Source organism: Scyliorhinus canicula, chromosome 10 (assembly GCF_902713615.1).
Source record: "Scyliorhinus canicula chromosome 10, sScyCan1.1, whole genome shotgun sequence".
NCBI classification, from domain to species: Eukaryota; Metazoa; Chordata; class Chondrichthyes; order Carcharhiniformes; family Scyliorhinidae; genus Scyliorhinus; species Scyliorhinus canicula.
In genome coordinates, this window is record NC_052155.1 from 138,720,085 (window position 1) to 138,741,460 (window position 21,376).

General features: G+C 48.9%; 1 long non-coding RNA gene across 1 annotated transcript in view; it reads left to right on the forward strand.

Annotated features, from left to right (window-relative positions):
- Positions 1-21,376, forward strand: part of LOC119972953 — a 39,697-nt gene that overhangs the window by 16,620 nt on the left and 1,701 nt on the right. Inside the window, exon 2 of the long non-coding RNA XR_005462192.1 lies at positions 16,385-16,494. This is a non-coding gene — a long non-coding RNA (uncharacterized LOC119972953). The remainder of the gene's footprint in view (positions 1-16,384; positions 16,495-21,376) is intronic.

A 21,376-nucleotide genomic window follows, 5' to 3' on the forward strand; every position in this document is an offset into this window, starting at 1 on the left:
GCTTAGAAATAAACTACCCTTGTGTGGTGAATGTAATATATATATATGATAATTCACACTGTCTTTGTAAGCGCAGTAGCGCTATCCTACCACTAGGGGGAGTAGCTCTGGGAGTACTCAGGAATTTGTACTGGGCTCCACACTTGGCTCCGCCCATGACTCCTCCCCCTAGTGCAGCTGTATAAATACCCTGTCCAGAGTCAGCCTGAGTTCACTAAGAGTTCATCAACGGGTAACAGGCTGGCTCTGAAGTAAGTCGATTAAAGCCTAGATTCATATCGGAAACACGTGTCTGGTGAATTGATGGTTCCATCAATTTAATCGACTTAAGAACAGTAAAGATCGATTATGGAATCGGCCCTCAAGCCTGGACGCCTGGAATTCGACCCGCAGGATGCAGAGGCTAAAGAAATCTTCTCCCACTGGATGCGGTGTTTCAAGGCCTACCTGGCAGAAGTGAGCACAGCCGAAACGACAGAGGATCAGAAGCTAAGTCTACTGCACGCGAGGGTGAGCCACAGAATCTCTACACAACTAAACTCGGCCAGTTCATATACTGCGGCGCTAGCAGTTCTCGATAAAATTAATGTAAGGCCTATTAATGAAGTTTATGCTCGCCATGTGTTCACAACTCGCTGCCAGCGGCCTACAGAATCACTCGCCGAATTTCTAAGGCAACTCAATAATTTGTCCAATGACTGTAATTACCAAGCGGTTACCGCGGCTGAACACAGGGAACTTGTGGTACGCGATGTTTTTGTAGCGGGCCTCAGGTCTAACTATGTGCGCCAACGACTGATGGAAAAGGGGGCCCAGGACTTAGAAACAACTGTGGAAGCTGCTACCACGATGGAGGTCTCCTTCCGCAGCCTTAACTCGTTCCCCGCGGACCCTGCGACCCAATCATGGGCCCCCTGCTACAGCCAGCCACTATGCTGCTCCAGCCTGCCATTTCTGCGGCCAGAACCAGCACCCGCGGCAGCACTGCCCAGCCCGCAACGCGACCTGCAGCAGCTGCGGGCGAAAAGGACATTACGCAAGAGTGTGCCTCGCTAAAAGGGCCCCAGCTTCCAACTCCCCAGTGACTCGAAGTAATCGCTCCCCTCACTCGCAGGCCCGCGGGGCCCGAAACGCTGCGGCCTATGCCCCGACTCTGCCCCCTCCAGCCACGTGCGATCCATGGGGGCCGCCATCTTGGAAAACCTCCACCACGCGGCCAGCCACGTGCGACTCATGGGGGCCGCCATCTTGGACGCCATCTTCCTCGCAGCCCGCCATGTGCGATCCACGGGCCAGATCGGCATCTCCGCGCTTGGACAACTCTGTGGAAGAATTCGAATTCGACTAAGAACTCAGAGGGCAGTCATCACCGGGCCACTCCAGCACAGCTGATCGAGCCGCCGACTACCCGCAACTCAGCGCAGTCACCCTGGACCAATCACGACCAAAGAATCTACGAAACTCGATGGCTCAGGTCCATATCAACGGGTACAAAACGCCATGCCTCTTCGACTCCGGGAGCACGGAGAGCTTCATACATCCAGACCTGGTAAGACGCTGTACGCTCCCCGTTTTCCCCGTGCAGCAAACGATCTCGCTCTCTTCAGGCTCTGATTCGGTCTAGATCCAGGGGCGCACCGCCGCGACACTCACAATCCAAGGCGCTAGCTACTCAAACTCTACGTTTTGCCCGAACTCTGCATAAATTAGTTAGCATAAATTGGTTAGCATAAATGCTTCACAGCTCCAGGGTCCCAGGTTCGATTCCCGGCTGGGTCACTGTCTGTGTGGAGTCTGCACGTCCTCCCCGTGTGTGCGTGGGTTTCCTCCGGGTGCTCCGGTTTCCTCCCACAGTCCAAAGATGTGCGGGTTAGGTGGATTGGCCATGCTAAATTGCCCGTAGTGTCCTAAAAAGTAAGGTTAAGGGGGGGTTGTTGGGTTACGGGTATAGGGTAGATACGTGGGTTTGAGTAGGGTGATCTTTGCTCGGCACAACATCGAGGGCCGAAGGGCCTGTTCTGTGCTGTACTGTTCTATGTTCTATGTTCTATGTTCTGCGCGCCACTCTTATTAGGCCTAGACTTCCAATGTAACCTCAAGAGCCTCACCCTCAGCTTCGGAGGGCCCCTGCCCCCACTTACGATCTGCAGCCTTGCTACGCTGCGAATTCCCCCCCCCCCCCCCTCCTCTCTTCGCCAATCTCACAAAGGACTATAAACCCGTAGCCACTCGTAGCAGGTGATATAGCCTGCAGGATAGGGTATTTGGCAGAGCAGAGGTCCGAAGGCTACTCAGTGAGGGGGTTATAGAGGCCAGCAATAGTCCCTGGAGAGCTCAGGTAGTGGTCGTTAAGACCGGGGGAAAATTCCGTATGGTGGTCGACTACAGTCAGACCATAAATAGATTTACGCTCCTCGACGCAGGATTGAAGACATGGTGAACCAGATCGCCCAGTACCGGCTCTTTTCCATGGTGGATCTGAAGTCTGCATACCACCAGCTCCCAATCCGCCCGAAGGACCTCCACTACACGGCATTCGAGGCCGATGGCCGCCTCTTCCATTTCCTCCGGGTCCCCTTCGGCGTCACTAATGGGGTCTCGGTGTTCCAACGAGCAATGGACCGAATGGTGGACCAATACGGGCTGTGGGCACCTTTCCGTACTTGGACAATGTCACCATCTGCGGCTATGACCAGCAGGACCACGACGCCAACCTCCACTGTTTTCTCCAGACGGCACAGAAACTGAACCTCACATACAACAAGGAGAAATGCGTTTTCCGAAGAACCAGACTAGCCATCCTCGGCGATGTCGTGGAAAACGGAGTCCTGGGCCCAGACCCGGACCGTATGCGCCCCTCTTAGAACTCCCCCTCCCCCATTGCCCCAAGGCCCTCAAACGGTGCTTGGGCTTCTTTTCCTACTACGCCCAGTGGGTCCCTCAATATGCAGACAAAGCCCGCCCACTCTTTAGGGCCACACGATTTCCCCTGTCAGCCGAGGCACGCCAGGCCTTCGACGGCATCAAGGAGGACATCGCCAAAGCGGCCATGCAGGCGGTGGATGAATCCACCCCATTTCAGGGGGAGAGCGACGCCTCTTGCAGCCACTTTAAATCAGGCAGGGAGACCAGTTGCATTTTTCTCCCGTGCCCCCTCCGCTTCAGAACTCCGATACTCTTCAGTCGAGAAATAAGCACAAGCCATTGTGGAGGCTATCCATCACTGGGGGCACTACCTCGCAGGTAGGAGGTTCACCCTCATCACCGACCAAAGATCGGTTGCCTTCATGTTCGACAACTCGCAAATGGGCAAAATTAAAAACGACAAAATTCTGAGGTGGAGGATCTAACTCTCCACCTACAATTACGATATCAAATATCAACCCGGGAAGCTCAACGAGCCTCCGGATGCCCTATCCCGCGGGACATGCGCCAGCGCGCAGATCGACCGATTAAAAGTCATCCACAATGACCTCTGCCACCCGGGGGTCACCCGGCTCGCCCACTACATCAGGGCCCGAAACCTGCCTTTCTCCAACGAGGAGGTAAAAGCGGTCACCAGGGACTGCTCGATCTGTGCGGAGTGCAAACCGCACTTCTATAGACCAGACAGGGCCCACCTGGTCAAGGCTCCTAGGCGCTTTGAACGCCTCGCGATTGATTTCAAAGGGCCACTCCCCTCAACTAACAACAACGTTTACTTTTTAAACGTCGTAGACGAGTTCTCCCATTTCCCATTCGCTATCCCGTGCCCCGACATGACCTCCCACACAGTTATTAGGGCCCTGCATAGCACCTTCACCCTGTTTGGTTTCCCCAGCTATGTGCACAGCGACCGGGGTTCATCCTTCACGAGCGACGAGTTGCGTCAGTACCTGCTCGAAACGGGCATTGCCTTGAGCAGGACTACCAGCTGCAACCCCAGGGGGAACGGGCAGGTGGAAAGGGAGAACGCGACGGTCTGGAAGACTGTCGTACTGACCCTCCGGTCTAGAAAACCCCAAGTCTCCCAGTGGCAGGAAATCCTCCCAGACGCGCTCCACGCTATTAGGTCCTTTTGTGCACGGTGACCAACCAGACCCCTCACGAGAGGGGTCTGGTTGGTCATTTTTTCCAGGGGCACTACCACGGGGGTCTCACTTCCGGCATGGCTGAGGACGCCGGGCCCCGTACTTCTGAAGAAACATGTCAGGGCACACAAAACCGACCCCCTTGTTGAGAAGGTGCGCCTGCTCCACTCCAACCCCCAGTACGCATTTGTCGGGTTCCCCGAAGGCCGTCAGGACACGGTATCACCTCCGGGATCTGGCACCCGCCGGATCCAGCGACCCCTTCACCCCCACAGAAGGACCTCTCACTCTACACCACATGCTGCCGCCCCCTTGCGCTCCCGAGCCCACGAGCTCGCTCCACCATTTCTGCGCCCCCGCGCAGTCCAGCCCCCAGCGCCCCCAGTCCCCGGTCGAACCAGGAGAGTATGAAGCTCAGATACAACCCTCCCTGGAGTCCGCCATCGTACCCCAGCAAACAACACCCATCCAGCCACCGCAAGAGGCTGCAACCCCGGTGCTCCGCAGATCACAACGGACAATTCGACCACCGGACAGACTGACGTTGTAAGCCGCCACCCCCGCCGGACTTGATTTTTTTGCAGGGGGTGAATGTGGTGAATGTAATATATATATGTATATATGATAATTCACACTGTCTTTGTAAGCGCAGTAACGCTATCCTACTACTAGGGGGAGTAGCTCTGGGAGTACTCAGGAATTGGTACTGGGCTCCACCCTTGGCTCCGCCCACAACTCCTCCCCCTAGTGCAGCTGTATAAATACCCTTGTCGAGAGTCAGCCTGAGTTCACTAAGAGTTCATCAACGGGTAGCAGGCTGGCTCTGAAGTAAGTCGATTAAAGCCTAGATTCATATAGGAAACACGTGTCTGGTGAATTGATGGTTCCATCACTTTGTTAAAAGTCCTTGATGTCACTGATTTAAGGAATCCACAACCTCCTACAACTGAGAAAGAGGATATGCGGGGGGGGGGGGGGGGTGGGAGAGGGAGAGGGGGGAGACCGTCTTGTCAGCTATCCATCTGAGGCAGTGCAGTTTTTTTCTGTTCCACAAAGGGAAGCTTTGAATTGGACATCCAGACCAGCCTCATGGGAGACTGTGTGGCTGGATTGTGCTGGTCTTTTTCAGAGCAATGTGCCAGAAATCTGCCAGACCAGTGCCAACACTTGAGGAATTTCAGGCACAAATTGGGTTCAGTGCAAATTACATTTCATATATGTAAACGATGTTGGGTGGGATTTTTCAGCCATTCCCGCCAGTGGGGTTTTCCAGCCAGTCCCACCATTATTGCCCCCCTCCCCCACCACAGGTTGCCTGGCGTTGGATGACATCCCCCGTTGACAGCGACATGACTGGAGGATGTGCCACTTACTAATGACCTCCACCACTGCAAAACATGCTGCAGGTCCTGCAAATCAAACTGGTCACTCCCTCAAATCAAATTAACCCCTTGTGTGTATTTCCACTGAACGTGTTTGTTGGTGTTCTGTTTTTGAAACCACACCACTCTTCTTAGAATTCCCCCTATACCAAAAAGGGTCGATATTCTAAATGGTGTACAGGGATTCTCACTCCCTGACTCCGATGCAGGCTTCAGTGCGTGCCATTCAGGTCAAACTATATTTTCAAGTTATCCCCCAGTATAACCCATACCTTCACCAAAGATTTTATCTACTTACCACTTAGTAGCATCGATGTCCCGGGTCCTGCATTGCTAAGTAAGTAACGTAAACTTTCAGGAATAAACCACTTTTTCAGGTCAAGTTAAGTTATTTTATTATTATATTTTTTCTTTTAAAAGCTGCAAATACTTTCTTTACAGAAAGGTAAAAAGATCTTGCTTCTGGATCCTTCCTGTTGGTTGAAGGGATCTTCAGGCCCACCTTGACACTCAATCTTCTTTAAATTCTGGTTATTTTGGGATGTATTCGCTGGTTAGCTCTGTTGCTGTGTCTTGTTGATCCATGTACTGAGCTATAAGAGCTAACTTTGCTAGCTATCTCTAAGGTGACTCTGACTCCTGTTTAAATTCTAATCTTCCTTAGATGTATAACTGTTTAAACTCGGCTACTTGCCTTGTCTTTCCCATGACCGAGCTCTCTCTCTCTCTCTCTCTCTCTGAGTTCTCCTCCCCTTCTCTCCTGTTGCTGTTTCTCTGTGCTCTGTGCTCTGTCTTTGTTGCTGCTGCTCCCTGGGTTTATATTCTCTTTCTAACAATTACCAAGTTTTTAGAGCCTTATTGTAAATTAACTTATTTCCCTTTGATTGTCAAAAAGTATCTTCGATGCAAACACTTGAATACAACTAATCATTCACCCTGGGCATAACGTCACCTCAGATCTGATTACATTATCCTTTGTGATGTTCAAAGTTCCTTTGGTTTCAATAGGTGTTACTTCCACTTCCTGCTTTTGAATCGCTTAATTTTCCAATTGTCCCCAGCTCATAACTTTGCCTTTGAATTTGACTTCAAATTGTGTCTCCCGTAGACAGGTCGTCTCCAATTTTCTTTTAATTGACTTGATGTCCATAGAATTTTACACTTTAGAATTTACACCAAATTCGACTGAGCATCTTCCATTCTTTCCAGCTGTTTACTAAGACTTTATTTCAATTAAGGTGTGAGACTTTGCTTTTAGCTGTATGCTAAAATTTAACTGAAAGACCTGCCTGTTTTAAACATTCGTCAATTGAAACCCTCATCCATGCCTTTCCAGATACTTCCTGAGATAGTTACATTCCATTAAGGTGTGAGCCATTGTTTTAGCTTACCACATGAAAACTATGTGTTTGATAATCTGCATTTTACAATCCTGTTCTTTGCAGCTGCTATTAACATTTTGTGGGATCTTTCCCTGTACCCTCTCAGACCAGATATTGCCAGACTTCCATGTTTCAAATGACACATTTTTCTGTATTTTCAAGAACAGTTCCTTCAGCAGAGCAGAGGGCAGCAGAGCAGAGCTACTGATCAGCTGTTCTGGGGAAATTTGCATACGTGCAATGCGGTCAGCCTAATTTGAAGGTGTACCTGCGAAGAAGACCCGAGGAGTTTGAGTGAAGGAAAGCATCCAGCAGAGGGCAGCAGAGCAGAGCTACTGATCAGCTGTTCTGGGGAAATTTGCATACGTGCAGTGCGGTCAGCCTAATTTGAAGGTGGTTTGTGGAGGGGCTGTTGTCAAGTGACAGTTAAACCCGAAACACTTTGTCAGTGTTTCCCCCCCTACCTCCTCCTCCAACCAAAAAAAAAACCCACGGTTGTTGGGAAGCGGGAGCAGGGGCTTGTCGTGAAGGTGAGTGAGTGCCTTTAAATTTGCTTACCTTTCAGCGGGAGCAGGGTTTGAGGGAATATCAGGTAAGCTCTTCCTTTCTTTTTCTTTTATTTTTCTTGGTTTTTTTTAAAATCTAGAGGTGATGTCAGGGAAGGCAGTACAATGCTCCTCCTGCAGAATGTTTCAGGTGAGGGACGCCGTCAGTGTCCCTGCTGATTTCATCTGTGGGAAGTGCACCCAACTCCAGCTCCTCAAAAACCATGTTAGGGACCTGGAGCTTGAGCTGGATGAACTTCGGATCATTCGGGAGGCAGAGGGGGTCATAGATAGGAGCTTCAGGGAAGTAGTTACACCAAAGACTGGAGATAGATGGGTAACTGTAAGAGGGACTGGGAAGAAGCAGTCAGTGCAGGGACCTCCTGCGGTCGTTCCCCTGAGTAACAAGTATACCGTTTTGGATACTTGTGGGGGGGACGACTTAGGGGTAAGTCATGGGGTACGGGCCTCTGGCACGGAGTCGGTCCCTGTTGCTCAGAAGGGAAGGGGGGGGAAAGGAGTAGAACATTAGTAATTGGGGACTCAATAGTCAGGGGCACAGATAGGAGATTTTGTGGGAGCGAGAGAGACTCACGTTTGGTATGTTGCCTCCCAGGTGCAAGGGTACGTGATGTCTCGGATCGTGTTTTCCGGGTCCTTAAGGGGGAGGGGGAGCAGCCCCAAGTCATAGTCCACATTGGCACTAACGACATAGGTAGGAAAGGGGAAAAGGATGTCAGGCAGGCCTTTAGGGAGCTAGGATGGAAGCTCAGAGCGAGAACAAACAGAGTTGTTATCTCTGGGTTGTTGCCCGTGCCACGTGATAATGAGACGAGGAATAGGGAGAGAGAGCAATTAAACACGTGGTTACAGGGATGGTGCAGGCGGGAGGGATTCAGATTTCTGGGTAACTGGGGTTATTTCTGGGGAAGGTGGTACCTCTATAGAGAGGATGGTCTACATCTGAACCTGAGGGGCACCAATATCCTAGGGGGGAGATTTGTTAGTGCTCTTTGGGGGTTTAAACTAATTCAGCAAGGGCATGGGAACCTGGATTGTAGTTTTGGGGTACGGGAGATTGAGAGTATAGAGGTCAGGAGCACAGATTTGACTTCGCAGGAGGGTGCCAGTGTTCAGGTAGGTGGTTTGAAGTGTGTCTACTTCAATGCCAGGAGTATACGAAATAAGGTAGGGGAACTGGCAGCATGGGTTGGTACCTGGGACTTCGATGTTGTGGCCATTTCAGAGACATGGGTAGAGCAGGGACAGGAATGGTTGTTGCAGGTTCCGGGGTTTAGGTGTTTTAGTAAGCTCAGAGAAGGGGGCAAAAGACGGGGAGGTGTGGCGCTGCTAGTCAAGGACAGTATTACGGTGGCAGAAAGGATGCTAGATGAGGACTCTTCTTCCGAGGTAGTATGGGCTGAGGTTAGAAACAGGAAAGGAGAGGTCACCCTGTTGAGAGTTTTCTATAGGCCACCTAATAGTTCTAGGGATGTAGAGGAAAGGATGGCGAAGATGATTCTGGAAAAGAGCGAAAGTAACAGGGTAGTTGTTATGGGAGACTTTAACTTTCCAAATATTGACTGGAAAAGATATAGTTCGAGTACATTAGATGGGTCGTTCTTTGTACAATGTGTGCAGGACGGTTTCCTGACACAATATGTTGACAGGCCAACAAGAGGCGAGGCCACATTGGATTTGGGTTTGGGTAATGAACCAGGCCAGGTGTTAGATCTGGAGGTAGGTGAGCACTTTGGAAACAGTGATCACAATTCGGTGACCTTTACGTTAGTGATGGAAAGGGATAAGTATACCCCGCAGGGCAAGAGTTATAGCTGGGGGAAGGGCAATTATGATGCCATTAGACAGGACTTAGGATGTGTAGGTTGGAGAAATAGGCTGCAAGGGTTGGGCACACTGGATATGTGGAGCTTGTTCAAGGAACAGCTATTGCGTGTTCTTGATAAGTACGTACCAGTCAGGCAGGGAGGAAGGGGTAGAGCGAGGGAACCGTGGTTTACCAAAGAAGTGGAATCTCTTGTTAAGAGGAAGAAGGAGGCCTATGTGAAGATGAGGCGTGAAGTTTCAGTTGGGGCGCTTGATAGTTACAAGGAAGCGAGGAAGGATCTAAAGAGAGAACTAAGACGAGCAAGGAGGGGACATGAGAAGTCTTTGGCAGGTAGGATCAAGGAAGACCCAAAAGCTTTCTATACGTATGTCAGGAAAAAAAGAATGACTAGGGTAAGAGTAGGGCCAGTCAAGGACAGTGGTGGGAAGTTGTGTGTGGAGGCTGAGGAGATAAGCGAGATACTAAATGAATACTTTTCGTCAGTATTCGCTCAGGAAAAAGATAATGTTGTGGAGGAGAATGCTGAGACCCAGGCTATTAGAATAGATGGCATTGAGGTGCGTAGGGAATAAGTGTTGGCAATTCTGGACAAGGTGAAAATAGATAAGTCCCCGGGGCCTTATGGGATTTATCCTAGGATTCTCTGGGAAGCCAGGGAAGAGATTGCTGAGCCTTTGGCTTTGATTTTTATGTCATCATTGGCTACAGGAATAGTGCCAGAGGACTGGAGGGTAGCAAATGTGGTCCCTTTGTTCAAGAAGGGGAGTAGAGATAACCCCGGTAACGATAGGCCGGTGAGCCTCACGTCTGTTGTGGGTAAAGTCTTGGAGAGGATTATAAGAGATACGATTTATAATCATCTAGATAGGAATAATATGATTAGGGATAGTCAGCATGGTTTTGTGAAGGGTAGGTCATGCCTCACAAACCTTATCGAGTTCTTTGAGAAGGTGACTGAACAGGTAGACGAGGGTAGAACAGTTGATGTGGTGTATATGGATTTCAGTAAAGCGTTTGATAAAGTTCCCCACGGTCGGCTATTGCAGAAAATACGGAGGCTGGGGATTGAGGGTGATTTAGAGATGTGGATCAGAAATTGGCTAGTTGAAAGAAGACAGAGGGTAGTGGTTGATGGGAAATGTTCAGAATGGAGTTCAGTTACGAGTGGCGTACCACAAGGATCTGTTCTGGAGCCGTTGCTGTTTGTCATTTTTATAAATGACCTAAAGGAGGTCACAGAAGGTTGGGTGAGTAAATTTACAGACGACACTAAAGTCGGTGGAGTTGTAGACAGTGTGGAAGGATGTTGCAGGTTACAGAGGGACATAGATAAGCTGCAGAGCTGGGCTGAGAGGTGGCAAATGGAGTGTGAGGTGATTCACTTTGGAAAGAATAACAGGAATGCAAAATATTTGGCTAATGGTAAAATTCTTGGCAGTGTGGATGAGCAGAGGGATCTCGGTGTCCATGTACATAGATCCCTGAAAGTTGCCACCCAGGTTGATAGGGTTGTGAAGAAGTCCTATGGTGTGTTGGCCTTTATTGGTAGAAGGATTGAGTTCCGGAGCCATGAGGTCATGTTGCAGCTGTACAAAACTCTGGTACGGCCGCATTTGGAGTATTGCGTACAGTTCTGGTCGCCTCATTATAGGAAGGACGTGGAAGCTTTGGAACGGGTGCAGAGGAGATTTACCAGGATGTTGCCTGGTATGGAGGGAAAATCTTATGAGGAAAGGCTGATGGACTTGAGGTTGTTTTCGTTAGAGAGAAGATGGTTAAGAGGTGACTTAATAGAGGCATACAAAATGATCAAAGGGTGAGATAGGGTGGACAGTGAGAGCCTTCTCCCGTGAGGCCGTGGAATGCCCTACCTGCAACAGTAGTGAACTCGCCAACATTGAGGGCATTTAAACGTTTATTGGATAAGCATATGGATGATAATAGCATAGTGTAGGTTAGATGGCCTTTAGTTTTTGACTTCCCATGTCGGTGTAACATCGTGGGCCGAAGGGCCTGTACTGCGCTGTATCATTCTATGTTCTATGTTCTATGTTCTAAGGGGGTTCCGAAAGTTTCGTTGATTTAAGTGCAAGGACATCCATAGATATGTTTGACTTTTGTTACCACTTACTAAAAAAATGATAACTGTGCCATTACTAAGGCTGAAGTCATCCGACTTCACCCCTGTCTCAGTTCATCTGCTCACAGCTCCAGTGTCCCAGGTTCGATTCCGGCTTGGGTCACTGTCTGTGCGGAGTCTGCACGTTCTCCCCGTGTCTGCATGGGTTTCCTCCAGTTGCTCCGGTTTCCTCCCACAGTCCAAAGATGTGCAGGTTAGGTGGATTGGCCATGATAAATTGCCCTTAAGTGTCCAAAATTGCCCTTAGTGTGGGTGGGGTTACTGGGTTATGCGGATAGGGTGGAGGTGTTGACCTTGGGTAGGGTGCTCTTTCCAAGAGCCGGTGCAGACCCGATGGGCCGAATGGCCTCCTTCAGCACTGTAAATTCTATGATAATCTATGATCATCTATGATTCATACCTCCGTTACCTCTGCACTTGACTATTCCAATGCTCGTTCGTCTGTCACATTCTGCCTCTGTAAACCTGATGTAATGCAAAACCCTGCTGCCTGTGTCTTAACTCACACCAAGTCCCATTTGACCCTGAAGGAAAAAACAGTTCAGGTCAGTGTTCTAGGGGCCTCACGGTAGCATGGTGGTTAGCATCAATGCTTCACAGCTCCAGGGTCCCAGGTTCGATTCCCGGCTGGGTCACTGTCTGTGTGGAGTCTGCACGTCCTCCCCGTGTGTGCGTGGGTTTCCTCCGGGTGCTCCGGTTTCCTCCCACAGTCCAAAGATGTGCGGGTTAGGTGGATTGGCCATGATAAATTGCCCGTAGTGTAAGGTTAATGGGGGGATTGTTGGGTTATGGGTATACGGGTTCCGTGGGTTTAAGTAGGGTGATCATTGTTCGGCACAACATCGAGGGCCGAAGGGCCTGTTCTGTGCTGTACTGTTCTATGTTCTATGTTCTTATTTCCACGTTTAACTTTTTTTTTGTTTTCACCTCTATGTTACTTAACTGACATTGGCTCCTGGCTATGGGCCCCAAGCACTGGAATTTGCTTCCTATACTTCTGCACCTCCCATTATTCTTTTAAGACGCTTCTTAAAATCTACCTCTTTTTAAATAGATACACCAACAATAAGCAATAATCAGTAAGAAATATGTCAATCCCCATATCAATAACAATGATCACATCCTCGCACCAAAACCAAAACATTTGCCCACGTGCCCGCATAAACAAATGACAAAGGAATCAGGAATCACCCATAGCCACTATTAACACCCATTGCCCCCCTCCCCCAACCCTCCCACCCACCCCACCAACTAATGTTCAATGTTATCCAGTTCTTGAAAGTGCATAATGAATAATGCCCATGAATTGTAAAACCTCTCTATCCTTCCCCTCAATTCAAACTAAACCTCAAGAGTCAAGAATTCCAACAGGTGCCCCCACCACGCCAGGGCACACGGTGGAGAGGTTGCTCTCCAATCCTTCAGGATCCGCCTTCGGGCGATCAACGAGGCGAAGGCTACAACTTCTGCCTCCGCCCCCGTTTCCAACCCTGGCTGTTCCGACACCCAAAATATGGCCTCCCGGGGGGCCCGGGTCCAGTTTCACTTGCACCACTTTAGAAATTACCCTACAAACCTCCTTCCTGTAATCCTCTAGCTTTGGACAGAAACAAAATATATGAACGTAATTAGCGGGCTCCCCCCGCAACGTTCACACACATCTTCTACTCCTTCAAAGAATCGACTCATCCTCGCCCTCATGAGGTGTGCTCTGTAGACCACCTTCAGATGTATCGGCCCCAAACTCGCGCACGAGATGGAGGCATTCACTCTCCGATGCACCTCACACCAGAACCCCTCCTCCATATCCTCTCCCAACTCTTCCTCCCACCTTGCTTTGATCCCTTCCAGTTGTGCCTTCCCCTCTTCCAAAATAGCTCCGTAAACCACTGACACTACCCCCTTCCCCAGTCCCCCTGTCGTCAGCACCCCCTCCAGCAATGTGGAGGCTAGCTCCTCCGGGAAGTTCTGTGTCTCCTTTCTGGCAAAATCTCAAACCTGCATGTATCCAAACATTTCCCCCTGTCCCAGCCCATACATCGCTTCCAGCTCCTTCAATCCTGCAAACTGACCCCGAAGAAACAAATTTTTCAGTGTCTTAATCCCCTTCTCCTCCCATTTCTGAAAATTTCCATCCCACTTCCCTGGCTCTAATCTGTGGTTCCCCTGAATCGGCATTTCCCTTGTGACCCAGCCCCCAACCCGAAGTGTTGGCGAAACTGCCTCCAAATTCTCAATGAAGCTATTATTACCGGACTCCCTGAGTATTTCCCTGGGGCTATCGGGAGCGGCGCTGTTGCTAGTGCTTTCAATCCCGACCCCCTGCACGTACTCTCCTCCATTCTGACCCACTGGGAATCAACCCCTCTGACCCAGCTCCTCACCTTCTCCACATTCACAGCCCAGTAGTAAAACCTAACTCTTTGGCCAAGCTTTGGTGAAGCATTTTGAGATGGTTTATCGCAATAAAGGTGGTATATAAATGTAAGTTATTGTTGTACACCTGTATAGTTTTTTTGAAGTTATTTTTGGTTGCTTGAAATCAGATTACTCATGTGACGGAATAGATACTCTGATTCATGTGACAAGCCCAGCAGTATTATCAGATTAAATGACTTTCTGAAATGCTGCCCGATTTCGCTGGTTAATGGAAAATTAGATTTGCCAAATGCAAATGAGTTTGAGCAGAAACATGTGCCGAAGAGGCCCTTCTGAAAACTGCCGCTGTTTTGAGCCCAGATTGCCATTTCTGCCTAAAGCACAACTCTTGACCAACATTTATATTTGTTCCAAAAGAACCAAATATTCACAAAATATTTGGAACCTACACCATTAACAGGTTAAACAATGTGTGATGAAAAGATTGATGTGATACTGCCTGTGAACTAAGATTCAGAACATGCGACTGTAACAGATTGCAGTTGAGATTGCATCAACGTACGACATTGTGGCACTCAAATTTAATACATAGGGACATATTCCGTGCTTGATTCTGATATTTTTCAAAGTACAAAAAGAATTCATTGTTAACCCAACTCCATTCAGTTGTGATCTAATGAGTCTTGATCCTTACAGTAAATGCTCCAGTCATCATGAACAGTGATAGAATTGGAATGCAAATGGAAATCTATCTGCGCAGTAAAACCCAGGTTGATGAAATTTAAAGTTGTAAAATTAGGCTCTGTAATAGGTATCGGTGCCAAGGGGAGCCTGAAGGTCCTTAAAGGTGCTGGCTGAGATCCAGCCATTTCACAGGGAGCTCGCCTGGCCCTCTATGCTGGGAATGCTGTTCGTGTGAGCATGCCATTCATGCTATGGCGGATTAATCAGAGGATGTACTGCCATGGCCCCAGGAAATAATTCTGGATTCACAGATGCCTGAACAAACTCATCTCCATGTGTGCACTAAATGTCAACGTTAATCAGTCCCACCTGAACATGTTTTCAATAGAACAAGAGATTAACCAGCTCCACAAGCACACCACCCCCACCCTTCACTAGCATTATAACAAGAGTCCGCCACCAGCTTGAAAGTGAGGTGCTTTTAAATTGTTTCTGCTTAGGTACAGTCATCGGAAGTACTGTGGTGTATTTTGGAAGTATCTTGACGAACTGATGCACAAAATCAAGGAGCGAGCAGAATTCGATGACTGGGGACTGTGGTTGCAGTGCCTCTGGAACTGCCACATGACCAACAAATGGGATGAGGACTGTAGAGAGGGGAAGCTTTGTGAAGGTCCCATTGTCCCAAGGGTTTGGATAGAGCACTCCACCTTATCCAGGAGTGCTGCCTTGGAAAGCTTACGTTCAACAAGGAAGTGGTGTTAGATGTGTCCCAGCTTTCTCCTGGTGCCTCACACCAGGACAAGATAACACTTCCAGTGGCTGGAAAGGTCATTATCACATTGACCATTTGTGTGCCAGGAACTTTCCATATAGGAGCAGGCACCATCTCGAACATCTCCAACGGTGCAGTCCATCGGAGATTTCAGGAGGCGATAGGGCTTCAAGCCTCCACAGAGAAACAGAGGGTGACTACTTGGGACTACCTGCAATGTGAATATTGCTTCCCACACAGGCAGCATGCAAATATCAGGCTGTCTGTTCATTCACATGACTGCAGCCACGTGCTAAGTCTGTCACTGAGTAATTGCCTGCCTGAGCAGGAGGAACAAAACCGAGAGAGGCTCAGTTTTCTCAGGTTCAAGGCGACTATTAAAGGCAGCCTGCAACTCTTCTTTTTAGGCTGGAATATAAGCTGGAAGGCATTCTAGCAGTGAATTCCCCCTGAGAATAAGACTAGAATGGTAGACAGTGTGCTCCAAGGTTCTGTGATACAATGGTGGTGGCCTTTGTGCAGGAGTTATACAGAAGAAGCGGAACCGTCTACCACAGAGGACCAGGAGGCGTCCAAGACAGTCATTACAATGGCACTGGGGACAGATAGCCATTGCAGTCAATGTCAGCAGTATAACTCCAGAGGGCCTGGATACAGTGACTCAAGAAGGTCACATACAAGTGGCCAACTTAAGCGAGTGCGAGTTCTTATCCTTACAACTGAGCCACTGGACTATGGTTGAATGCACCACCGCCACAACTCATGCTTCAGATTCATAGTTTCACCTCACCTTCACACATTTAGCATTGCTGCATTTTATAGTGTCCATCCATTGTCAGCTATTAAACCATGACAGCTACATCACTCAAATCATTGTACCATATTCACTGACACATTTCTCTCCTTCTTGCAGGGCAAGGTGGCATACAACCAGAGGCAGCAGCACATAACTGATGTGGGACAGGCACGGCTGTGTGCTCTCACCTGATGGAGTAGCCATGACTCAGGTCATAGCCACCGACGGCTGAACCCATGAAGGATGATCACATCCTCATACTTAATCCTCCTTCTCACATCGCATTTCCTCCTCATGCTTCAATTCCTTCTGATGGTCTAAATATGCACCTGTTACTTTCTCCCCATGTCCTCATCCTATTTTTGTGGATTTCTCCTTTCAGGTACCCAGGATCTGCAACCTGGCCAGGCAATGATGCAGGGGTAAGATATGGAAGAGGAAGATAGGACTAATGAAGAAGCGTGTGACTTGCTCTCACAGCCACCAGCTCAGGTACTGATGTACACATTTTAGAGGATAACCGAGCAATCGGATCTACATACCATGAGAGGTCGGGATCCAAAGGCCTCTAGGCAGGGCAGGGGACAGGAGCAGTGAAGGTGTCAGCTCCCCAGAAGGCAAGGTCTTCACTGGGGCCAACATATAGCTAAAGGCAAAAGAGAATACACACAAAAATATTTGGTGCATTTTGGCAGGCCATCCAAAAACCCTGCAGTCTCTGTCAAGGAGCATGGAGGAGATTGGCCCAAACCTTGCACCCGGATTGGTGTAGAGCTTGAAGCCCCTGGTTTCTAGTGTGGCCAACTACTGTACCACAAAGTACGCGCAGCTGTGAGGAAGTATCTGATTGCTGATGTCTCAGTTTCTCTTTGAACACAGCGAAAAAACGACCCAACACCTGAGTGCTGTAGTGGAAACTTAGCCTAAAGTCAGCTTGTTATCACAAACTCCCAGGCTGCTGCCATCAGGCAGATGCCAGTGTTCAGGGGGGGGTTGCAGTGTCTCTCAGCATCCCATGATACTGTCCTCCAACGGATTACTGAATTGTGGAGGTGTTCCCCAGGGGACCGTCGATGACATCGTGGAGCATTAACTTGCTATCGACTATCAAGATTTGTCCTCCCATTAGTGCCACTCCAAGGGGGAAACAAAGGAGATACAATTATTTATTTATTTTTACTTTATAATCTAATACTTTCAAAGCAAATTTGTACATCTGCAAGTTGCTTAATATCTAATTTTTTTTTTAAACTTGAGAGATCTTCTCATACTTGGAAATCTATCTTCTATGGACCGGAAATTCAAATTGCAGGGTTTAGTGCTGCTTATTGCAGGTTATAAGAATGTTTAATCATCCCTCGAAACCCAATTGATACTTCCCTCCCGGAGTTTCTATCTTGTCTGTTCCATCAGTGATAAATACATATTTTGCTGACACTGCGAGACCCGCATAAAATATTGTGATTATGGCTAGACATGACAATTGGTTACTATAATGATTTTCATACTGCGGTTACTATGCTGCCCATGGAGAGGAAAATGTAAGGCATAAAATGGCGCAAAGGAACTAGGAATCAGAAAATTCCGTTGTGAATGTTTTAAAAAGTAGACGATGCATTTTTAATTTTCATAAAGCTTTAGTTAAAAAAAGCAAGTGTTGGTTCATGGGCTAATTTGCAATCATCAAACTTTCATAAACCACTGACTGGATTCTCCGTTCCTGAGACTAAATGCTGATGCCAGTGGAACATGTGTGGTCTTTCACGACCAAAAAATTCTGAAAACCTCACTGATTCCGGTACTGGTGAGGGGCTAGCACCGGTGCCGACTGACACTCCCGCCGCCCGCGCCAATCTCGGCTGGAGAATGGCCGGGTCCCAGGCCACGCATGCGCATGGCTGACAATCTGCAGCGGTCTCACGGTACAACATGGCGCTAGCCATAGAACATAGAACATAGAACATAGAACAGTACAGCACAGAACAGGCCCTTCGGCCCTCGTTGTTGTGCCGAGCCATGATCACCCTACTCAAACCCACGTATCCACCCTATACCCCCAACAACCCCCCCCTTAACCTTACTTTTTAGGACACTACGGGCAATTTAGCATGGCCAATCCACCTAACCCGCACATCTTTGGACTGTGGGAGCACCCGGAGGAAACCCACGCACACACGGGGAGGACGTGCAGACTCCGCACAGACAGTGTCCCAGCCGGGAATCGAACCTGGGACCCTGGAGCTGTGAAGCATTTATGCCATGCTCGAACCCAACCTGCCATCTGCGACCCATAGCCCATCCTCTGGCCACCCCCCCCCCTCCAGTCCCCTCAGCCCTAGCAGAAGGTCCCCTGACCAGCGGCACGGATCCCAGCCGAGTGTGGCGGCGCTGGACATAGTCCGCAGCTGGCACACTAGGTTCACGACCGCTGGGACCACACGTGAACCAAGACATCAAGAACCCGGCCAATCGGGTGCGGAGCATCCCGGGTGGGCCGGCCAAAGACGCGGCAACGCCGTTGAAAGGGCACATGGCGTGCATCACGAGGACGCCAGCTTTGAGTGGGAGGAGCATGGCGGTCCGGTGTCAAACTGGAGCCCGCCCCAATTTCGGCGTGGAAATCCATTCTCCGCCCAATCACCAATTACGATTTAGGCTTCGGACGACAGAGAATCCCATCCCATTTGACCAATTGAACCAGGAAGTTAATTTCTTTCCTGTTCACTTCTTTGCAATGGAATATAATAGCAGACTACATAATTACATATTCAAGAGACAGCAGGAGTGGTTCGAGAGAAATAAAATACTGAGAGATATTCTGAGAGATGGTGACACATGAGCCTTTACAGTCTCTAAATACATTACTAAATCAATAATTTATTTTGTGACTCACTTTTACATTTAGAAAAAAATTGAAAACAAAGATTTGTTATTGTTCTGACTTTCACCACAAGTCATATTTGGCTGATGATGAATGTGCTTGCTGGAGAACAAAAAGCCTTTCTGGTTTCAGGGACTTTTCTGGAAATCATTAAAACATCTCTCTGCCATGATGCCAAAATACAATAAGACAAACATGTGCTCAGTAAACTTACAGGGTAGAACATCTGAGTTTCTCCTTGTCGCCCACTCTCTTTAACAGAAGATTGGCTAAAAAGTAAATAGGCTGGATTCTCTGGTCTGCCAGCTACGTATTTCTCGGTTGCGCGCTGTTCGCTGGCGACGGGATTCTGTACTCCCGCTGCTTGTCACTGGGATTTCCCATTGAAGCCACCCCATGCCGGCAGGAAACGCGCGGGCAGGGGTGCACTGTCAGCGGGAACAGAAAATCCCAACGGCTGGAGAAATTTGGTCGATGTATCTGCAGAGAACACAAAGGTCAGCACAAACTAATTACAGAACCACATGTGCTGCAAACCAAGTTCAAATATTGGCAACTTGGTAGAAGTTGTAATGGTCTGAGTAAGCTTGAGGTAATATGGGTGGCACAGTAGTACAGTGGGTAGCACTGTTCCTTCACAGCACCAGGGACCCGGGTTTGATTCCCGGCTTGGGTCACTGACTGTGCGGAGTCTACACATTCTCCCTGTGTCTGCGTGGGTTTCCTCCGGTTGCTCCGGTTTCCTCCCACCAGTCCCGAAAGATGTGCTTGTTAGGTGAATTGGACATTCTGAATTCTCCCTCTGTGTACCCAAACAGGCGCGGAGTGTGGCGTCTCGGGGATTTTCACAGTAACTTCATTGTGGTGTGTGATGAATGGTATCAGTAGCTGCTGTAACTGTACCTTACCTTTAATACATTGGCCCTTTAAGACCGGGCTTGGAACCCTGGGGGACTCCGCCTCTGGCTCCGCCCCCAGGAAACGGTATATAAGATGAGGCTCACTCGGCAGCATGTGGTGAGCACACTTCTCGGCTGCTGTTCAGTTCTCTGATGACTAAAGCCTTTGAATTACCAATCTTCTCTCCTGTGTCATAATTGAGGGTATCTCACGGTGTTAATGTAAGCCTACTTGTGACACTGATAAAGATTATTATTATGACAAATGGCTTGCAGGGTACTTGGTGGTGTTCTCATACATCTTCTGCTTCTTGTCCTTCTTGTACTGTACTTCTACTGTACTCACTATACACACATGACTGTGTGGCACAATACAACTCCAACTCCATCTACAAGTTTGCTGATCACACAACCATAGTGCGTCGGATCTCGGGCAGCACGGTAGCACAAGTGGATAGCATTGTGGCTTCACAGCTCCAGGGTCCCAGGTTCGATTCCCTGCTTGGGTCACTGTTTGTGCGGAGTCTGCACGTTCTCCCTCTGTCTGTGTGGGTTTCCTCCCACAGTCCAAAGATGTGCAGGTTAGGTGGATTGGCCATGCTAAATTGCCCTTAGTGTCAAAAATTGCCCTTAGTGCTGGGTGGGGTTACTGGGTTATGGGGATAGGGTGGGGGTGTGGGCTTGGGTAGGGTGCTCTTTCCAAGAGCCGATGCAGACTCGATGGGCCGAATGGCCTCTTTCTGCACTGTAAATTCTATGATTCTATGATAAGATGATGATGAAACGTGTCCTAGACCATTACCCAATCCCTCGCTTTGAGGTGGTGCTTGCATTTTCATGAAGCTGAACATGAGGGCTGGTTGATTTCAGTCGGCTAGAAAGCTGGTTTGTGATACAGAACAAGGCCAGCAGCGCAGGTTCAATTCCCGTACCAGCTTACCCGAATAGGTGCTGGAATGTGGCGACTAGGGGCTTTTCACAGTAACTTCACACTTGTGACAATAAAAGCTTATTATTATTATGAGCCACACGTACCTCCAGCTGGTCTTGGACCCCAGCTCGCGATGCTTCGTGATGATAAATACTCACCGAGGATTCTACGAATATACTCAGTTTCCTTTCGGGGTCTCCCTGGTGTGCACAATCTTCCAGAGAGTAATGGAGAACATCCTTTGGGGCTTACCTTGAGGGGCGGGGTACCTGCACTTCATCCTGCTTACGGGCTCTCCAACCAAGAGCACCTACAAAACCTGGCCAAAGTCCAGCCTCCGCCTCCGACGGTAGAAATGCACCTTCAATGCGCCTGAGGTCACGTATCTGGGTTACCGCATGGACTGCCATTGGCTACACCCATTTGAGGACAAGGTGCAGGCCATCAGACAGGCCCCAGTGCCTGGGGGGGGCGATGGAACTCCCTTCCGTCCTGGGTCTCGTGAACATAAAACAGAGAACAGTACAGCACAGTACAGGCCCTTCAGTCCATGACATTGTGCCGACCATTTATCCTAATCTAAGATTAAACTAACCTACACCCCTTCAATTTACTGCTGTCCATGTGCTTGTCTAAGAGTCGCTTAAATGTCCCTAATGACTC